General features: G+C 44.3%; 1 protein-coding gene across 3 annotated transcripts in view; it reads right to left on the reverse strand.

Annotated features, from left to right (window-relative positions):
• The window catches only part of LOC117675574 (3',5'-cyclic-AMP phosphodiesterase 4B-like), a 260,309-nt gene extending 246,499 nt beyond the window's left edge, over positions 1 to 13,810 (reverse strand). For 2 of the 3 annotated variants that reach the window (XM_087886547.1, XM_087886548.1), the window contains exon 1: positions 13,243 to 13,810. The gene's annotated coding sequence lies outside the window, so the exon portion shown is untranslated. The remainder of the gene's footprint in view (positions 1 to 13,242) is intronic. The other variant, XM_087886549.1, reaches the window with a different exon arrangement.
• Between the last annotated feature and the right edge of the window lie 4,876 nt (positions 13,811 to 18,686).

Consider the following 18,686-nt stretch of genomic DNA (forward strand, 5'->3'; position numbering starts at 1 on the left):
ACAGTAACCAATCATTTTTTGTTGCAATAGTCATTGCAAATCTCTTAACACTCTTCAAAAGATACTAAGAAAACAGTAACGACCATATAAAGGCTTTGGCAGCTATGCCCTTTGAAGACTATTCAAAAATGTGATTCTGGAATCTTGATTTTAGAATCCAGCATCAGAAGTAATTTCAGAACATTCCCAATATCTGATCTTGCTGGGCTTAGAAGCAAGAAAGGATAAAAAGAAGGACCTATTCTACCCTGTGATTGGAGAAGAAGAAAAAAACTATCAGAGACCATTTCAGCCAGTTGCTGTCACCCTGCCAATTGGAAATGCATTCTCATCATCATTATTATTGATCAGAGAAACAAATTAGGACACTGTGTAGTTGTTCAGCTGATGTCCCCCTTAAAAAAAACTTAACTTTATTGAAGTTGAATTGTTGTATCGTGTGTTTTATTTGTCTTCCTTGGATGCTATATGTAGAAAAAAGTAAGACCACACAATAAAAATTACATAGGAAGAGGACAATGTTTGATGTTTCCTTTCTTCCAAACCATGCAGACCTGACCCCCCAGAACTAAAAAATTGATTAATTTATCACCTTGGAGAAATTCAGGCTCTATAGAACCTTGCAGAATATAACTAACAAATCTTTCTATAAGCAATTTCAGACAGGAATTTCTTTATCAAATTATATAAATTTGCAGATCAAGTCCATGTACAATATAAATATTAAATCTATTTATAGTATTTAGTAATTTCACAAGAAATTTATTTCAATTGCATGCAGCATTAAAAGCTACACTCGTTTACCTAAAAGAGAGACATCTTTGTTATGGAATCCCCTTTTCATCAATAGAGCTAGACCTGCATTCTCTTAGCTGAGATAGATAAATAAATAATTACACCAACTAAGTAAGTAAAATATCTGGGGTGGAAAGATCAGGTCAGCATGACTCTGAAATGGGTCAAGGGGGTTGTATTGTTGGATATGTGTGAGCCTTCTCTGTGGGGGCACCAGCTAAGAGGGAGCTCCGTCTTAGCTCCGACCTGCGTACTTTTCGCCGTGCCCTTAAGACCCTCGTTCCAGCAAGCCAGACTGGCCTAATTACAATTTTTATTATGGGTGTATGTATGTTTTAATTTGCGGGCCAATTTTATATATTGATTTTAATTTGGTTTTAAATTTTATAAATCTATGTGTTTTAATATGGCTGTATACTGCCCTGAGTCCTTCGGGAGAAGGGCGGTATAGAAATCTAATAAACTTCAAACTTCACCAGGGGTGAAATCTACTTACCTTCCCTACCGGTTCGGAAGTCCGCATGCCATATGCACATGTGGACCCTCTGTGCATGCGCAAACCATGTGCAGAGGGTAAAAAAGAGGTTACTTCCTGGTTAAAACCAGGAAGTAATGATGACCGGGCGGGTGGGCGGAGCCTCGCACTGCAGTCACTACCAGTTCTCTGAACCACCCGCCACCATTGCTACCGGTTGGGCCGAACTGGGCCAAACCAGTAGCATTTCACCCCTGGTGTGCATTATCTCACTGCCCCCTTTCAGTCTATGCTTCTAATTGGCTAGACTGGTATTCTCAGGGTTGTCATTACTTCCAGTTTCTGCTCTTTGTCCTCACAATTTCTCTTTATCTCCTCTGACAATGGAGTAAACACCATACTAGACTGCATATCATCTAGGAAATTACATGACTTTTCATTCTTTTACTAAGAATACAGGTAAATCAGATATTCATGTTTTCTATCAAAATGTAATTTTCTAATACAAGTTGTCTTTTTTTTAAAGACCAGCTTCATTTATGAATTGCTTTATTATTTTAGTTTTCTGCTGCATAAGTTCTCACAATATATATCCACAACATTTCTTCCTCCAAGAGATATGGTAAAACCAAAACAGTCACAAAAATGGACTGCCTAGAGAGACCAAACATTCACTGAGCCTCTCTAGGATGTTATCTTAGTTGCAGATAGGGAAGGAGTTACTTGCCCCCCCCAAAAAAAACCCAGTTTGGATGAACTTTATCCTTGGCCCAATTCCAGTTAAGAGTCATGCAGAAAGAGCAATTGTTTCATAGCAGGAAAAAGACTGAGGAATACAGTAAGCAAAACAGCATGCTTAATAATCTCTCTGACTTTCTTTGAAAAGGCATGTTAATCAGCAGCAAGAATTTGTTTGGTTTCACTTATACAGAGTTCTTTATCATGAACCTGTATCAGTAAGCACAGTATATGTTCTCAAGTGACTGCATGGTTTAAAACACTGTTTCATGCTTTAACATTAAGGGCTAAAAGTATATAGATGGTTCTAGTTAAAAGCAGTTTTCTATCCCACAGCACTGTCCAAATATTTACTTTAACTTCCATCACTGTCAGCCAGCAAGACAATGGAAATTGGAGTACAAGGGAACTGGAAGGGATCAGATTGGGAAAGGCTATCTCTTTGGGAGATGGTTACGAATTTTGCAAATTCTGCTATCACAAAAATTACATGGTATGCTAGGTGATGGAACATACAGAGCTTCTGAAATTAGGCAGTTTATAAAGCCAATAAAGAAATACATACATGCATAAATACACACACACAAATAATGAAATTTATTGGCAAGTCTCCAATGAATACAAGCAAAATAGACCAGCTGAATGTGAACTGATTGCATACAATTGCAGCACTATGCTTATGTCAGGCAACTTCATAGAACCCACAGCACAAGTGAACACTGGTTGCACTGATGTTACTGTTTCTATACTACAGTATCAAGAGCCCCTAGAAATTAAAACAGTCTGTATGCATCATAAATGAACAAACAAAACTTTCTAACATTAGCTAAACATTTGGAGTACTTCATTAGCCACAGAATTATTATTTTTTTGTCTTCTTCCAAACATTGGGGGGGAAATGGTAATTTTGCTCCAGGGTGTACAGTTTACACATTTTATTGCAAAAACAGACTTCAAAATAACACATTACCACAAAGGAAACTAAGAGACATCAGGGAATATCCTTGAAAGTGCTCTGACGAATAAATGCAAATGGCTCTTACGATTTGGGCTTGTCCTAATCACAGCAATACAGATTTATGACAGCCAGGTGGCCTTTCACTCCCTTAATCTACAATGATTTCTACACAGATGCATCAGAAATGTCAATTTGCAGAGAATACATTTATTTATATCCTATTATTTTTGTAAATAACACAAGGCAGCAAGCAAACCTAATATCCCTTCCTCCTATTTTTCTCACAACAATCCTGTGAGGTCAGTTGGGCTGAAAGAGAGTGACTGGCCCCAGGTCACCCACCCACCTTTCATAGCTACCATAAGGTCAGACTATAACTCAGTGTTTCCTAGTTTGTCCCCTGGTGCTTTAATCAAACCAAAGTGGCTCATTGACAATCAGCAAACTATAGCAATTGCATAACACATGGTTATGCAATTTGAGATCCAGAAACATAATCAGGTGAATTCCTCTTACAATTAGGTTCCCTCTTATTAAAGAGCTGCAAATATCTCAACCACTGAATACAATGGGGAACCTCCGGGCAAAAAGAGCTGTTATGAAAATATCAGATGAATCTGTGGAACCTTACCACACCTGGCAACTCATCTCCCCATGATCCATTTCTAAATTCCTACTTGACTATAAAGTGTATTGCATAGTTACCGTAGTAGCTACCACACCAGGGAATCACCAGCACAGACTCTTTACCTTCCATCCTAGACATACATTAAGGGTTATATGTGTGATCTTTTGTCGTTGTAAAGGTTAACAAAACAAGTTGTTGAGAAGAACATTCAAACTGTTGTGGCCTGATGCTGACAAAGCTCTCTTTTTCTTCTTCTTTTCTTCTCTTTCCTCCCTCTCTCTCTCTCTCACGCACAAAACACACAAACTCACAGAATTAGCTTGAATTTGTACTACCAAAGCTGAAAGAAAATAATGGAAAGAATGCTGGAACTCGCTTTCCCTTGGCTTGTTGTACAAGATGCGCTGCTTGGTTTCTACTGTTTAGGATGCAGCACACGCTCTCCTCTTGTATTCTGGGCAAGCAGGGTAGCCCTGCTTTGCAGATGATGTTCCTCTGTTTCCAACAGCGGATTATCAACTGCTAGGAAGAAAAACAAGTGAATTTTCCCTAATCCTCCCTCCCTAAACACAGCAGCTGCATGGTAAGCAAGACTATTGCTGCTAATGGCCCTGGGCAAGTAAAAAGCATAGCTGATCCAAGACAGGTGTCAGAGGTAAAATAAACTACACCACTACATCCCACTCCCAGCCAATCATTAATAAAGAGCATAATCCATCAAAAGTTCATGTATGTATGTATGTATGTATGTATGTATGTATGTATGTATTTATCTATCTATCTATCTATCTATCTATCTATCTATCTATCTATCATCTATCTATCTATCTATCTATCTATCTATCTATCTATCTATCTATCTATCTATCTATCAAATTTCTATACCGCCCTACTCCCGGAGGACTCAGGACGGTGAACAGCCAAGATAAAATACAGATAATACAAACATTAAAAGTCCCTTAAAATTATTAAATATTTTGGCCGAAACACAGATTAAAAGAGGCGTTGGACTTACCGTGAACGCTCTTTCTCCAGGGGATGCGGAGTGGGTCAGAAGTGGGATGATCCAGCTCGTCTGGCCAATCACTGAGTCGGATAAACTTGGCCACGCCTACTCAGGCCTCCCTTCCTTCCAGTTTGTTCGACGAAGGCAGATCTGCAAAACAGTCTCAAGCCTAGAAAATACAAAGGAGAAATCGCAGACGGGAGGGGCTGACCCACTCCGCATCCCCTGGAGAAAGAGCGTTCACGGTAAGTCCAACGCCTCTTCTCCCACTGGGATGCGGAGTGGGTCAGAAGTGGGACATACCCAAGCTTGCTAATTCGTCGGGCGGGAGGTCTGCGAAGGTCGATGTCGAGGTGCCAGGTGAACCTGTTGGAGGACTCTCCGTCCGAAGGCTGCCTCGGCGGAGGCAAAGGTGTCCAAACGGTAATGCTTGATGAATGGAACAGGAGAGGCCCAGGTAGCTGCCCGGCAAATTTCCTCGAGGGAGGCCTGCGTGGCCCAAGCAGCGGTAGTAGCTGCACTCCGTGTGGAGTGAGCTGTAATATGACGTGGAATGGGGAGAGATCGTGAGTCATAAGCTTTGGAAATACAGGCTCGGATCCAACGCCCTATGGTGGCAGAAGAAACTTTGGATCCCAAAGATGAAGGTTGAAAGGAAATAAATAGGGCTTCGGAGCGTCTTGAGGGTGCGGTCCGAGAGATATATATTTTTAAAGCCCTGCGAACATCAAGGGTCCGCCATTTGTGTTCTAGTGGGTGAGATGGATTCGGGCAAAAGTTAGGCAGGATCACTTCCTGTTCACGATGGAACCGTGAGTTAATTTTTGGCACGAATGCCGGGTCCAGTCTAAGAATTACCCTATCTGAGTGTATCACACATAAGTCTGGCCTGACTGATAGAGCTGCCAGTTCAGAAATGCGGCGAGCCGAAGTCACGGCCACCAGGAAAGCCACTTTCATGGTTAGAAATCTAAGGGAGGCAGTCCGGAGAGGTTCAAAGGGTGGACCTGTCAAGGCTGACAATACATGTGGCAAGTCCCATGTGGGATATCGGTGTACCACGGGTGGACGCAGATTTCGTACCCCACGTAGGAATCTCCGGATGGAAAGGTGATGAGACAGGGGCACGCCGTCCCTGGGAGACAACACCGTGGCGAGAGCTGCAACATGCCGCTTGAGGGTATTATGCGCTAGACCCTTGCTGTAGCCATCATGGAGGAACTCCAACACCTGCGGAACAGAAGCTGACAACGGGTTAATTTCGCGCGCAGAGCACCACGAAATAAATACCTTCCACGTGATGTTGTAGAGTCTGATGGTGGACTCCTTCTTGTCAGCCTGCATCACCCGGATGACATCTTCTGAGTACCTCGCTTCCCTCAAGAGCAGCCCTTCAAACGCCAAGCGGTTAGGTTGAGCCACTGGGGCTCTGGGTGTAGGATTGTCCCTTGACTGAGGGACACCTTCTCCGGAGGAAGCCGCCAAGGGTCCGTCGTTGAGAGGGCTACGAGGTCGGAGAACCATGGCCTTCTTGGCCAATAGGGAGCGATGAAGATTACATCCGCTCTCTCGGTCACAATTCTGCGAAGGACCCGCGGGATCAATGGGATCGGCGGGAACGCATAGAGTAGCTCCTGAGGCCAGGGGCAACGGAGAGCGTTTGTGTCCTCTGCCCCCCGCGATGGGTAGCGCGTGAAGAATCGGCGTAGCTGTGCGTTCTCTGGGGATGCAAGGAGGTCTACCTGTGGCTGGCCGAACCGGAGACAGATGTCCCGAAACAGAGCGGGGCTGAGGCGCCATTCTGATGCGTCTATCGTGGTGCGGCTGAGATAGTCCGCCTGAAGGTTGTCCTTCCCCGCGATGTGATCCGCCTTGAGGGATTGAAGGTGGGATTCCGCCCACCTCCCAAGAAGAAGAGCCTCCTGCATCAAGGTCCTGGACCTTGTCCCCCCTTGGCGGTTGACATGTGCCTTTGCTGACACATTGTCTGTAAGCACTAGTAAGTGTTGTCCCTGCACCGTCTGAAGAAAGGCCAGAAGAGCTAAGCGGATGGCCCTGAGTTCCAGAAGATTGATACTTGACCTTGCTTCTGTCGTGGACCATCGCCCCTGAGCGACCTGGGAACCCAGGTGCGCACCCCAGCCCGTCAGACTGGCGTCTGTAGTCATAATCAGTGGATGTGTGTCCAAGAAGACGCATCCGTTGTCCAGAGCCGGGGATAGCCACCAGTGCAAAGACCGGCGTACTGACAGGGGGACCCTGATCTTGGATTTGGAGGCTGCTGTCCTTGCCCGCTGATAGGGGAGTAGCAGCCATTGAAGGCTGCGGGCATGAAGCCGAGCCCAGGGAACTATGTCTGTGCATGAGGCTAGTTTCCCCAGGAGACGGGACAATTCTAGCTTGGGAGCTGTCGGATCTTGTAACAGATGCCGAATCAGAGATCTGAGGCTGTCTTTCCTCTCCTGGGAGAGGAACACCTGTCCCACCTGCGTGTCTATGACTGCGCCTAGATGATTTATGCGCTGTTGAGGGACCAACTGACTCTTGGGCTCGTTGACTAGAAACCCATGATTCTGTAATATTTGCAATGTGAGAAATACATTGGTTCTGGCTCTGTCGTAGGACGAGGCTTGTATTAAAATATCGTCCAGATAAGCCTGAATTCGAATTGGTACGGACCGCAGGTGAGCTATCAAGGCTGCCAGAATCTTGGTGAAACTGCGCGGGGCCGATGCCAGGCCAAATGGAAGGGCCCGGTATTGTAGGTGACGCCCCGCGTAGCTGAACCTGAGGTACCGCCGGTGAGCTGGCTCTATAGGTATATGAAGGTACGCCTCGGAGAGATCGATTGAGGCTAGGAAGTCTCCGAGTCTTATTCCCTCCAGGATAGATTTGAGCGTACTCATCCTGAACTTGCGGTACACTAAATGGGTGTTCAGGGATTTTAAATTTAGGATCGCTCTCCATCCCCCCGAGCGCTTCGGAACCACGAAAAGAATCGAGTAAAATCCCTGCCTCCATTGCTCCCGAGGGACGTCCTCCACAGCATTGATCTCCAGAAGATGCTGAATGGCGATCTCCATCAAATTCCGCTTGCTGAGGGAGCTGGAGACAGGGCAAGGCACGAAGCGGCTCGGAGGGCGGGAGAGGAACTCCAATGGGAGGCCGAATTCGATGATATGAAGAACCCATTGGTCTGTCGTACTGCGAGCCCATTCGGGGAGAAACAGGCTCAACCTCCCCCCAATGGGAGCTATCAAGCGAGAGTCACTTTTGGCGGCGGAACTGACGTCCGCCAGTTCCACGAAAGGGCCGTTTCTGAGGGGCGAAGGGTTTGGATTTATCCCTGTAGGAACCTCTATCTTGGGGACGAAAGGAACCCTGTGAGTAAGGTCTTTGACTGGGACCCTCCTGGAAAAAATTACGGGCCGGGGGCCTGCGATAGTAGGGGGTAGCCCTGCGATCAGCTCGTCTAGTAATGGAAGGAAGGACCTTCCTTTTGTCCCTGTCCTCCACTAATAATGGTTCAAGGGAAGCACCAAATAATTTAGGCCCAGAGTATGGTGTAGAAGCTAGACGCCATTTGGCCTTGAGGTCAGCTTGCCAAGGCTTAAGCCACAAAAGGCGACGGGAAGTGACTGAAGAAGCCATAGCCCGCGAGGCAAATTTGGCAGCATTTAACGTGGCATCCGAGGTGAATTGAGTGGCAGCTATTATCTTATTTAGGTCCTGATGGACTCTGGCCTCCTGGGCTGGTAAGCGGGACTGAAGCTGCTGGAGCCATAATAGAGATGACCGTGAAAAGAATGAGGCCGCAGTAGCGGCCTGAATTGCCCAAGCTGAGGCCTGGTGAGCCTTCTTGAAAGAAGAATCAAACTTACGGTCTTCCGGCTTAAGTCCCTCAGAAGTGTCCCCTGAGATGAAAGGAGACGAAGATGAAAGCGCTGCCACAGGGCCATCGACTTCGGGAACCTGCAAAAGACTAGTCAGGACAGGATCCATGTTGTAATTTCTACGATCGTAGCCACTAGGAGTAGGAAAAGAAGTTGGATTAGTCCATTGTTTACGAACCACATCAGTGAAAAGTTTTGGCGCTGGGACAAACAGTTGTTCAGTTACTGGTTCAGAAAATATGCCTTGACTGGAGGAAGCGGCAGAAGTTGATGGGACAGAATCAGTGTCAACTAGGCCCGAGGTGACTTTGGCCTTGTGAAGCAGTGATTTAAAAAGTCCCTGGGGAAAAAGGCCGGTAAAGGCTGGCACATCAGGAGCAGTGGATTCGTCATCCGATAAATCCACTTCCCTTTGAGGTTCATCCTCTAGTTCTATATCAGCACTGCCTCTAGATCTAACAGGGGAGTGATCAGGGGACCCTGTAAGACTGGCATCAGGAGACACCCTTGATCTTCTGGAATGAAGGCTCTCAGAGACAAGAGAGACAGAGCGATGCTCTCTGATGCCCGCTTGGATGCCATGAGAAATGGCCCTGGCAATTAATATCTGAACTGATTGTGGAAGGTTCTCCAGATCTGACTTAGGTTGATTACTTGGTGGAGGATCCTGAACAGGGATAGAGCAATCAAAGGGGTCCCCCTCCTGTCTAATTGGAGAGCCATGAAGGCTGTCCTGGCGTTCTGGAGAGAAGGCTCTTGTCAAGTCAGCCTCCTCTGCAACCCCTGAATCAAGACCGGTATCCGGGTTTGGCTTATCTCCATGGGTATGTGAAGTCAGATCAGAATCATGCTGATGAGACGTTTTTGTATGTTTTGATTTTGAGGAGGCCTTACGGCCAGAATCAATCTTGCAAGATGACTGGTCTGCCATAGCGATGGATAAGTTGTGTCACAGCAGGAATCTGCACACAAATGAACAACAGTAAGTATTATCATTATCATTATTTTGAAAAGAGGCAGTATAATCCATTGTAATTTCCCAGATATCTTAAATCAAGGATAAATTAGGAAGTTCGCTGCAATCCAACCACCAAGGAAATTTTCTTTTTTTTTTTTTCTTTTTTTTTTTTTTACTGTATGCTGAGAGATAAAATGGCTGCCCGGGAACAAGTCTCCAGGGTCAGACAAAATGGCCGCCAATAGTTGAAATATTCTTTAAAATAACCAAAAATCCACAAAGGGACCCCAGACCTACTCCAATCGTCCTCTCCCTTTTTTTTTTTTTTTTTTTTTTTTTATATATATATGGGGCAAGTGCAAAGCTCACCAAAGAGGAGATCAGGCAGGTCCCAGCAGCCGATGGAAGAAGCGCGCGGAAATGGCGGCTAATTAACGGCTGCAACAAAGATGGCGGCACGGAAATTTGGCGGGGAAGTGTCAGACACCCCCCACGCCAAGGCAAGAGCAGCGCAGTTGAAAACGCCGTCTTCCCCGATCGCTGGGAAGAGCGGCGGCAGCAACAAGCCGGAACGAAGCCTTTGGGCAGGCAGCGGCTTCTGCGGCTTCTCCGACCTCCAGCTGATCGACGCTGAGGCGGAGACTGACAGCAGAGCGGGGCGGCGAAGAGGAAACCCAGGTGCCGGTCCCCGAAGCGTCGCGATCTTCGCGCCCCTCAGCTGATGGGCGCTGAAGTCGGCGGCTGTCAGGGGAGCGCGGCGGCGGCGTTTCCAGCCCAGGAGGACTGAAATGGCCCGCACGCACCGCGCTAAGAAGAATGGGGGCTGAAGGCAAAGTCACACTCACGTCCCTCTGATGATCGAGAGGCAACGGAGGCAGTCGTCTGCGTTTAAAGTTGAAGCCCCCAACAACACACACGATCTCCAATGTCTGTCAGAAGTGAGAGACTCAGCGAATGCGACTGGTCAGAACCACTGAGTCGAATAAACTGGAAGGAAGGGAGGCCTGAGTAGGCGTGGCCAAGTTTATCCGACTCAGTGATTGGCCAGACGAGCTGGATCATCCCACTTCTGACCCACTCCGCATCCCAGTGGGAGAACACCCAATTTATAAAACAAATCAAATGATTTAAAAAATTTAAAAGGGAGAGTTAGGCCAGGCCAGCCTGCTGAAATAAAAAAGTTTTGAGAGCACGACGAAATGTGCGCAGATCCGGGATCCTCCGTATCTCTGGGGGGAGCTCGTTCCAGATGGTAGGTGCCCCCACAGAGAAGGCTCTCCCCCTGGGGGCCACCAGTCGACACTGTTTGGCTGACAGCACCCTGAGAAGCCCCTCTCTATGGGAGCGTACTGGTCGGTGAGAGGCTATTGGTAGCAGAAGGCGGTCTCGTAAATACCCCGGTCCGATGCCATGGAGTGCTCTAAAGGTGGTAACCAAAACCTTGAAGCGCACCCGGAAGACCACCGGGAGCCAGTGCAGCTCGCGCAGGAGCACGGGTTCAGAAATAATGCTCTCCATTCATTTCAGCAGCACTCACATAGCCTCAGTAAAAAAAATTTCCAGAGGATTTTATGAATTAGATGGGACCACTCTATTGCTTTGAATATGGTTTCCTAAAGTGCCATCTGGAGACCCTACCTTCCCTTGCTCTAGAGTTTAAGCCTGGATTAAACTTCTCCGGCATTATATAATAGGGAACATATGCACCTGTCATTGGGGGGATGCACAGGTGTTCCATTTATATTTCTGCAAATGTTAATGTTCTGCCTAGGGGACGTTCAAACAGCAAAGCACAGATCAAGTGGATCACTCAATGAGCACGCAGAATGCACATCTCCACACAAGGCACAGTTGGGATTTGGGAAGTGTGTCGGCCCGTCTGCAACCATCTGCGACCTCCTCTTACCCATCAACCCCTTTGCAGCATAGGTATGCAGTAACGTCTATGTGCAGTTGTGGGCAACTTTAAATCAAGCTTTAGACTGCCATTAATATCACCTGACATGACTTCCAGGTGCTCTGAATTATAACCCTCAAAAATCTTTGCTACTGGCCCAAACTTCTAGTGAGCTGCCCTGCTGGAAAAAGCATGTTTGAAATTTTATGAGACTGAAGTTCATCAGCCAGCCACAACTCTGGGATCAGCAGCATTGTTAACAACAGGTCCAGGAGCACAAAATGGACATAATAAGGGCCCTTGGTACAGACTTCCTTGGGGACAGAGGTAGGCTAACCTGTAATGAATGTCTAGCTTTGATTCACAACCCTATAAACCCAGATTACTTGCGGTTCTTCCAGTTGAAGGATTCTTTAACGTATTTTTTACCGAAAGAAAAAGTGAGCGAGAAGCAGTGGAAAAGCACAAATGGGTTGCAAACGTCAAGTGACTTTGTGGTTTGAACCTTTTGAAAAATGCTGTGAGTGAGCTGTGGCATTGGCATAATAAAAGTCTTGCCTGGAATCCACCCAGGATTCAACACCAATGTGGAGTTGCCTCCGCCTCCTGGCTCAAAGCCCAGCCTTTGGCTGGAAAGGACAGAACTACAGAAAGGGTAGGATACTGTAAAAGAGAAGGAAAGGAACCTCTCAAAGAGGCTTGGTACTAGTAGTCAGAAATAATGGCCATCCATTGAATAATCTGGAGCCAAGAGTTTCTACACTCTTTGCAGACTCATCCATGCAAAATACCCTGACAGAGAAATGATGCACATCAACCAGCAGCACTTAAGACTTTTTTTTTTTAGTTTCAATAATGTTCTTTTATGCCTTTTAAGTCAGCCCTCCTCATGGACAACTCGCACTATGTCCAGGCACAACCCCAACACAGCTGGACGACAAGGCTTACTGGAAACTGATTTAGAGCCTACCAATTCGCACCAGCCCGCATCCCCTCCTGTTATACCAGTAGATGGGCTACACTGCACATAGGACGATTCTACAGCAACGTTGAAGGCAGCCCTGCTTATGCAAATCGCTCCAGATTCCTCAATCTGTTCTGGGATTCCCATACAAAATCTATCTGAGGAAACTACAAAGTGATGTAAAGACGACGGATGGATGGGGTGGGGGCGGGGAGTTGTGTTCTTTCAAATCCATCTGTAAGGTCCCTAAAAGAATCCAAACGAATTCTGGACTAAATCTTTGAGTTTCGCTGCACGGGAGACCAAGCGAACCCAAAAGGCGCGTAGCAGCGCTGAGCAGACCCTCGCGCGTAGAGAAGCCGATACTCCACGAAGAGTCCAGTCCGTTCCGCCCAACTCGGCACCCGTGAGGTAAATCTATTAACATTTACAACCTATCGCGCGCGGAAAGTCGCCGCAGTATAGAGGGGCGGTCAACGGAACAGCCCTGCACGCGAAAACAGGACCAAATAAACACACGCGGAGGGGAGAGGAGGCATCGCCTCTCCTCCGGCACCGAAGCGCGCCCGCAGAGGCCGGAGTCCCTGCAGCAATTTGCCGCCCTGAGTGGATTCAGCGCACCCTCCTGAAACCGCCTGCAGAAAAATCAATCCCTTCTCGTCAAGTTGGCGTTTTGGCGCAGCAACGGACAGAGCTTTGGAGCCTCGAGTGGGTTTCTCGCCTCTTTCCCGCTGCAGGAGTAAAGCGAACAAGCGTGGACGGGCAAAGCCAGAGCAGGAAAACCAAACCACCAAGACCGAACGCATCACAGCAGATGCTCTGCAGCAAGCCCGGATCATCCGACAGAAGGAGGCAGCTGCCTGCGCAGCCCAGAAGGGACGGAGAGAAAGAAAGAGGCGGGAGAGGCAGAGGCGCTTCGCGTTGCCTTACCTTGCAGAGCAACCGAGGGTCCCTGGAGGCGATCGGCGCGAATAAGGGAGGTGCAGCAGTCGGTCGAGTTCTGTTTTGCCCGTCTTGGGTTTCTGCAGGGTGCCAGCAACCTCATCCGTTGGCGAGGCCGATGCCTTTTGTTTTTCTGGCGTGGTGTGGACGCGACTCCAAGTAGCGCGCGAAGGAAAGCGTACCGCCGCGGCCCCCCCCCCGCCCAGCGGGGCTAGTAAGCTGGGGGAACCCCGCCTCGGCCAGGCGTCTTCTACCTAAAGTCCGTCAGCGGACAGGCTAGCCGGGTGGAGAGCGAAGGAGGCAGTCGGGAAGGCTAATTATGGCAAGTGGGAAGCGGCTCGTGGGCGCGCGTACGTGTGTGTGTGTGTGTGTGTTCGCTCACGAGGCAAGCTAGCGCTGGGGTTCGCGTAAGCAAAGTGTTCTGTACGTTTGGGCGATGCAGGAGAAGAGAGCTTGGCCTCGCAGCTCCGCTAGGCAGAGAAAAAATACGAAGGAGTAGACTGGTACAAGTAGTAAGCGTCCGGGTGTGAACCCTTAAAAAAGCCAGGGCAGTTCAGGATCACGTGAATAAAGCATAAACTGTTTCCCTGTGAGCATGTGCAGAGGGTCTCAACTCTGTCCGGATGGTAGTCGGGTGTCGATCTAAAACGAACAAACAAACCAGAAACTCTTAAGGTCAGATCGCTTTAATGAAAAGTGACTTTCCATTATGAAAGGAGTCAGATGTTGATTTTGTTCTAAATGAGCTTACTGGGCTTTTTCCTGACCAAGTACACATCTTCCTTTACTGCTGTTTCAGGAAACATTGGCTCAAAAGTATTTGGATTTGAAAATGCTGCCGACTTAATTCCTAGCATCATTACTCCCTTGGGAGGTAAAAGGCCAATGGAGCTCCTCCTGACAAAACTCAAAGGCTGGGTATACAGAAGTTGGGCTACGGATTAACACAGGCCAATGGCTGGGCTGGAAACAACTTTGGTATTTGTTAACTGAGGTGAAAATAAAATCTGTGGCTAACCCAGAGTTCAAACTATCAAGACTGGCTGGAGGATTTCATCAGCGTGTTTAAAACTTTTTCTATTTTTTTTTTTATTCTAGGAAAAGAATAAAATTGATGCACATCTTAAAATAATGTAATGAAATACAACATGCCTTAAATAAGTAAGCCGTGTATTTTGAATTCATAGATACATACTTGATGCTTATAGTAAATGCTTCCAGAATAAGATTTAAGATTATAGCTCCTTGAAAGTGGAGGATGCTTCCCTCTGAAAGTGAAGATTGAGTCAATCCTCTCTTTACCGAATGTTAAAATTTAATATTTTAAAATTTTTCTGAATGGTTTATTTTTGGAGATGCAAAGAAAGCTGTGAAGGCATCATTCTTTAATGCTGTCAGCCAAAAAAAATGTAGCATTAAGCTGGGATTGATACTTCCCTATTTGTTATTGCTTAATAAAAACATCATTGTTGACAGACTCCTATTAGAATGCATTTTTGCTTCACATGGTCTGAAGTTCTGGGAATGGGGGGGGGGGTATTTGACTCTTTCAGTCTGTGTCCTGCCAAGGAACATACTGAGGTCAGAGCTCCTTCAATCTTTCTCAGAACTAATGGAAGATAAATAATGCAATAATAGTTTGCTAATGTAACAAAGCTGCCTTAAAAAAGATGGTACAGTGGCAAATCCAAAAGAAACAAATATGTCAGATTAAAAGAAGTAGCCAGATGTTTGATCCCTAAGCAGTCATATTCTGTGCTCCAGAATTCAGAGCTTGGACAATCTAAGCTTGAATCAGATCCATACCAGATCCATATCTGTAAAGGGGGCGTGCATAAGCGCTCCAGCGTGCCTACCATCCCTGTCCTACTGTCCCCATTTATTTGTTCATGTCCATGTTTTTATATTTATACCTGTTATCTTGTACATATTTGACAAATAAAATAAAAAAATAAAAATAAGTATTGGCTATCCATCCAAGGAATATGAAATAGCTACTTTTCTAAAACAATGATATGTGCCAAATACCTTATTTTCTTATTTTAACGTTTTAAAAGATGCTGGGCAGGGTACAATAATTTTAAAACAAGAATAAGCCATGGAATACTATATATAAGTAATAAAAATCAACAATAAAATACATTACAATACATCATAGATATCATTCAGTTAAACTAGCCTAAGGGCCAAATGCCAGCTGCAATCATACTGCTTTTGGTAGTAATTGAAATTATTCATGGTTCCAATAGAAGAGAATATCTGTAGTTCAGGATTAAACAGGAGTTCTTGGTGTTGTCTGCACTTGGTTGTTGCCTTGCAGTTGTTGCACACTGATGATGTTACCTAGTTGGATAGTAAAATTGCAAGCAAAGACCCAGCCCAGATAGCACCAAGCCCAGAGAGCATCATATCCTATTTATTTATTCTTTAAAAATTCTGAATAAGTTTACTACTATAGAGATATAAAACCAACTAATAAAAATTAATTACAATTGAATATATTCTTGTAACTCATTATACCATAGTTCTGCCAAGACACAAGTAAACAAGCCACTTATGGTTTAGCACAGGGGTGAAATCCACTTACCTTCACTACCGGTTGGCAAATGTGAACACGTGCACACTTTCGCTAGGCTCGCTCACACCTCCTCCACCCATGTGCAGAGACGTCTGCACATGCACAGAGGGTCAAAAACAGGATGTGATGACATATGGGCAGGTGGGCGGAGCCTCCCACCGCCGGCGCTACAGGTTCGCCCAAGCTGGATAGAACCAGCTGAATTTCACCACTGATTTAGCATGACGTGTGAATTAATCTCTTACATTAATTACTGGAACAGGGTCCCCTTCCAAAACAAGAACATTTCTGCAGCCATCGTATGAAAGACAACAGCAGTTGCCATTTAATTATGTTGTGGAGCCACAGATTAAAAAATTGTATGATAAAATGGTTGCAAAATTTCAGAGGCAATAATGATGGATCAATGGGAAGACATATGAAGAAAAAAATCAATCAAATATAGATTTGGCTACAAATGAAGGAAAATTGATACAAAATGTTCTAAAGGTGCTATATATAACTCCATCTACGATTGTAAAATGGATAAATGGATAAATCATATAACAATAATTGGAAATGCAATAACAAGGAGCATTTTATCAGTTGTTGTTAGCATAATACCCCCCAAAGTACTGGAAAGTAATAAACAAAATATCCAAAAAGTTCTGAAAATAATAAAAACCATAAATATATATATTAAGTGTAACCTCAGAGAGTGTAAGTGATAAGCATCTTATTTTATTAAGACATAAGGTGGCAGTGGCAAGAATCAATCTGATTCTTATACAATATTGGAAAAGAGAATCTTCACCATCAATGCAGAACTGGGAGAGTGTAATTTAAAGAATATGCGGTAATGTAGCTCCTGCCCTGTCGAACAGTCTGCCACTGGAGGTAAAAACTGCTCCCACTCTTTTGGCCTTCCAGAAAGATATTAAAACCTGGTTTTGCCACTGGAGATGTTTGAAAGGGAAAGATCTCATCCCCGTGCCATCCATCTCCTTGGTTCTAGTTTTATATATAATCCTTAATTTTAATTATTTTTATATTTATCTTTTTTACTGTTTATAAACTGTTCGGAGTCACCCTATTGGTGAGATAGGTAGCATATAAATTTAATAAATAAATAATGGAGGGAAAACTGATAGTATACACTCACAGCAGAAGTCTGACCAAATTCAAACAGAAATGGTTCCCTTATATACTAAGGAAAGGAAAGGCAACCTAAGACACAGAATATGGTTTTTGAAGAAAAAGATACACTGTTTTTAGAAATAATAATAATAATAATAATAATAATAATAATAATAATAATAATCCCCCAGCGATGCATTACCTTGATGTGGTTGTGAGGCTTGTGCTCTGGGAATTTAGAATTCAAACATTAGTACCAGGATAGTGGATGTGGCAGTACCTGGAAACAGCAGAATAGAAGACAAAGTACTAGAGAAAATAACAAAATACAAAGACCTGCATATAGAAATAGAATTACTGTGGCAAGAGAAAATAAAGATCGTACCAATAGCAATAAGCATCTTTGGTAGAATCCCAAAACAACTGGAGCATACTTGAACACCATTAGCATTGACAAAACCATTGTCAGTCAGTTGCAAAAGGCAGCTTACATCCTGTAACAATACCTTTAATACAATGAAACAACTACATCTGCCTGTCCCAAGTCCTTGGGAATGAGTTGACAGTGGACTGCCAAGTCCAGTCTAAACATCTGGTTGATTGTATGAAGAACTATAATAATAGTAATTATAATTATTCAAACAGAAATGAGTACAGTAATACTACTCAAAGTATAGAAAAATATCCAAATAGCAATTAGTAGCTAGGGGAAAAAAGGTGGAGGAGAAAACAGGGTGGGGAGCTACCAAAATGTATATATGTATGTACAGTATGTACCAGTATGTGCATGTGTTTGTATAGATACATACACATATGTACGGTACAGGCACAAACACACATTGTACATCATTACTGACTGTGGACTGCAAAGAATAGGTCCCTGCAGTTTTCCTGCCAAGATTTTTGGAAGTGGTTTGCCCTTGCCTTTTTTCTAGGGCTGAGGAGAGAGGGACTGGCCCAAAGTCACCCAGCTGGCTTTATACCCAAAGCAGGACTAGAATTTGTGGTCTCCCAGACATCGCTCTGTCTCTGATCTGTTTTGCTTTTTAAATCTGTTCCTCAAATCCTTTTATCTATGTCTATGTTTTTCCCTTTTTTGCTTGAATGTTTTATTGAACCAATAAAAAAATTAAACAAAAAAACCCACAATAATTTCAATCGATTTTTAGATCATATCCTTTTCAACAATATTTCACAAATGACAATTTTGTTTTTATGTTGTTGGAGATATAGTGAACCTACCCTTTATCTGAATATATTGTTCCATTTCAGTAAGAAGCAATTACATGTATAATTCAACTTGATATTTATTTCAATCACATGAGAAAGCTAACAACATTATCAAACGATTTATTGTTCAGCATTGGAAACACAAATATATGGCTACAATTATTTAGTGGTTTGCAGAATTGATTAATATAGATCAACTATGGATAACTGTAATGAATCACAGCTTCAATTTATCAATATATGCATGCTTGAAAATATGTATTTTGTATATTGTTTCCTTTTATACTTTATTTTATAATTGTGTGTATTTTTTTCTTGCTTTTTGTATTTGGTTAATTAAAAAGGACAAGTTCTCAGTCATCTTTAAAGCGTGCCTTAAAACTGATATAGGATATATAATGCAGTTTATCCACCTGATTAATACATTTTTTTAGCTTGCAGGTATATAAACCTAGTTCATTCACAGTATCTGTATTTTTGTGAATTAGATAGTAAAATACTAATGATA

Source organism: Pantherophis guttatus, chromosome 2, assembly GCF_059756535.1.
Source record: "Pantherophis guttatus breed Tessera chromosome 2, ASM5975653v1, whole genome shotgun sequence".
In the NCBI taxonomy this organism is placed as follows: domain Eukaryota; kingdom Metazoa; phylum Chordata; class Lepidosauria; order Squamata; family Colubridae; genus Pantherophis; species Pantherophis guttatus.